The sequence below is a fragment of the Engystomops pustulosus genome, unplaced genomic scaffold (genome assembly GCF_040894005.1).
Source record: "Engystomops pustulosus unplaced genomic scaffold, aEngPut4.maternal MAT_SCAFFOLD_170, whole genome shotgun sequence".
NCBI classification, from domain to species: domain Eukaryota; kingdom Metazoa; phylum Chordata; class Amphibia; order Anura; family Leptodactylidae; genus Engystomops; species Engystomops pustulosus.
The window spans coordinates 140,001-143,525 of NW_027285050.1; positions in this window are offsets into that span (position 1 = coordinate 140,001).

Below are 3,525 nucleotides of genomic sequence, written 5' to 3' on the forward strand. Positions count from 1 at the left end.
GATGTGGGGCCAGAGGACCCCTTTTCCCCGTACGAAACTGTCAGCTCACCATGGGCTCGACGTCCGTGGGTCGGGGAGTTGAGCGCTTACGCGCGGCGGGACCTTATAACCTGCAGCGACTGAGGAGCGAAGATTTCCAGGGTGGGCCCCCGGGGATGCCATACCCCGAGCAGCCTGTCGGCCCCGCTCCTAGCACGCTGGCAAGCAATGGAGTCTTCCCCGCGGCAGCCACCGCCCTCGCCCTAGCCTCGCCGTCGGTCGATGAAGAACGTCGTTCGCCCTTCCTCTGCTCGGGATTTTGAAACGGCCTGGCCTTCGCCTACTCCGTCGGGCAACTGCCTTCCGCCAGCCCCTTCCCTCGAATCCCCTTCTTCCATTTTAGACCCGATCAGGGGATTGGTCAGCCCAGCCCTGGGGTAAGAAGAGGGGTTGGGGTCGGTTCGGCTTCGGGTGCCCCGCTCGGCCAAAGGTTCCCCTCGCTTTGGAAGCACGCGAGGTCGCGGAGGGTGTCGGGGTTATTTTCGGCTCCCTGGCTTCGCGGGAGCGGCCTTCGGCTAGGGCCGAGACCGTCCAGCCCGCGCAGATTTGGACCGGGGTCCGGGGCGAGTACCTGCCTCTCTCACGAAGGGAGTGTCACCGGTAAGAAGCCTCTTCCCACGTCTGCTTGCCGACTTACGCTCGCCCCGACGAGAGGCCCAACCGAAAGAGTGGAAAGGGGCAGAGATTTCCAGGGTCGCCCCACCAGGGATGCAATTCCCCAGTGCAGGCTGTCGGCCCTGCCCCGAACCTACTCGGTGGTTTGAAGGTTAACCTCTTGGGGAAAAGCAGCGATTCGCCTCGCGGTGCGTGCCTCCGCGGATCTAAACCCCCTCGATCGATGTGGGGCCAGAGGACCCCTTTTCCCCGTACGAAACGGCCGGCTCACCATGGGCTCGACATCCGTGGGTCGGAGAGTTGAGCGCTTACGCGCGGCGGGACCTTATAACCTGCAGCGGCTGAGGAGCGAAGATTTCCAGGGTGGGCCCCCGGGGATGCCATACCCCGAGCAGCCAGTCGGCCCCGCTCCTAGCGCGCTGACGAGCAATGGAGTCTTCCCCGCGGCAGCCACCGCCCTCGCCTCGCCGTCGGTCGATGAAGAGCCGAGTTCGCCCTCCTCTGCTCGGGACTCGGAAACGGCCTGGCCTTCGCCTACTCCGTCGGGCAACTGCCTTCCGCCAGCCCCTTCCCTCGAATCCCCTTCTTCCATTTTAGACCCGATCAGGGGATTGGTCAGCCCAGCCCTGGGGTAAGAAGAGGGGTTGGGGTCGGTTCGGCTTCCGGTGCCCCCGCTCGGCCAAAGGTCCCCTCGCTTTGGAAGCAGAGGGTGCCGGGGTTATTTTCGGCTTGACGCCTAGTCCGGCCCCTGCCGGTTCCCGTGGAGGCCCGCGGTCAAAACCAGCTCCCCGGCTGTCGGAGCCGGAGCCCCGCAGCCCGAGCGGACGCACCGAGTCCCTCATGTAAGGGATAGCCGCCCCTACGGAACGGCCCGGACTGGGACCAGGCACCCCCAGGCGCCGAAGGGGTGGGTCGGCCGTGTTGCCGAAGCTTAGCCGGCGCTGATGACCGCAGCCCCTAACGATGCCCACAGGCGGGGGAGCCAAGGAGAGCACTAGGAAGACGTGGCGGGGTCGGACGGCTCAATTTCCAGGGTGGGACCCCGGGGGTTCAGTACCCCGGGCATCCGGTCGGTTTCGCCGGCGCGACCCCAAGCCTTCCACGGCCCCCTTCGTGGGTGCAGGGATACCGAGCAGGGTGCAGGCTTAGACGCCAATTCCCCAGAAGTTTTAGGGATAGGGTTTGTCCGGGCGCCACCGCAGCGACAACCTCGCAAGAAGCTCTCTTCCACAAAAGCACGGGCAACGTTCGTGTGCGAGTGTTGGTCTCCCATGGTCTACCGACTCCCCCGGGCGGCCCAAGCGTTACGCCCACGGCCGGGCCCTCGAGCAGGCGCACCCCTGGTGCCTCTCGTAAGGGAAGGCTACGGTCCTCAACCCCTCGTATGGCGGGGAGGGCGCATTTGAAACGCTAAAGGACGAGCCCTGTTCGGGACCTGGCGGGGATCCGCGGATTGGCGAGAGGGATGGGTCTGCCGTTGGTCAGAGGGGACGCACCCCTGGGACGCAGTTTGGCATTAGCGACCGATGGCCCATCTACGACCATGTACTCCGGGAGCGCCAAGGAGGACGCGGGTGGGCTTTGGGGGCAGACTCAATTTCCAGGGTCTGGGCGCCGGGGGTGCAATACCCTTAAGCGCTCATGTCGGTTTCGTCTGCCGCCCGCCTCTGGCCCGGCTCCTAGTGACGGGTGCTGTGAACGTGCGATCGTGCTTGCGGTTGAAGAGTTCAAAGGCTACCGCTGGGGATAACACGCCCGGGGAATTTAGAAACCCCCCCTCCGCTACAATCTCTGCTTCTGCCGGACTCGGAGGGGAGCCGCCCCGGGGGCGACCGCTCCCTCTCCTCTTCCGCGGCGTGCCGCGCGCTTCGCCGTCAGCAGCGGAGCGAACCTTTTTCTCGGTCCGCAGCTCTTCAGGCGTAGGCGGGCAGCGCTAACAGGGTACACTGGGGACCACTCGACCGCAACCGCTCCTCCGACCGACGAGCATACCTACCGCGGATACGCCACGGTGGGTCTAAGCCTCGTCGCCGCCGCGAGGAGCAGGCGGGAGCCGTCCCTTTTCGTGCTGCGGAAATAAACCGTGGACACAGAGGTGTGTCTGCGCTCTCCGACCGGGCGGGGGGCGATTGGACTTGCCCGAGGGACACTAGGCGAGGCGCTGCCGCGGGAGCCGGAGCTCCGCGCTGGACGCTGCCGCCGCCGCCGCCGCCCCCCACCCACGGTACGGTGGAGTACGCCCGTTCCATACGCTTCGTAGCAAACCTCAGCCGAAGCAGAGAGTCCTACCGCTGTGGCAGGAGCGGGGCCGTGCGAGGACCACACTGGCACCGCGCTACACAACCTTAGGCAGAGGACGACAGCCGCTCACGGGGAGCGGGGGATTGATGCGCGACCAAGACTGAGGCTAAGGAACGCTTTACCATAAACCGGCCGGGGCCAATACCCCTGACCGAGCAAAGTGCCCTGCCCCGCCGGATCGCGCTGTGTCAGATCGATCAAAAGAGCGGAGAGCCGAGACTCTACCGCTGGGAGTTTGTGGAGAACGGCCTGGCTTGCGTCCCGTCCTCCCGCCCTCGACCTCACATGGCTAGCCTCACCCGCCGGGAGCCACCCCATTGGGGACCGTAGGGCGGAGAAGGGGTCTCCGCGTCCGGAATTTACTTGTGGAGAACGGCCTGGCTTACGTCCCGTCCTCCCGCCCTCGACCTCACATGGCTAGCCTCACCCGCCGGGCGCCACCCCATTGGGGACCGTAGGGCGGAGAAGGGGTCTCCGCGTCCGGAATTTACTTGTGGAGAACGGCCTGGCTTACGTCCCGTCCTCCCGCCCTCGACCTCACACGGCTAGCCTCACCCGCCGGGCGCCACC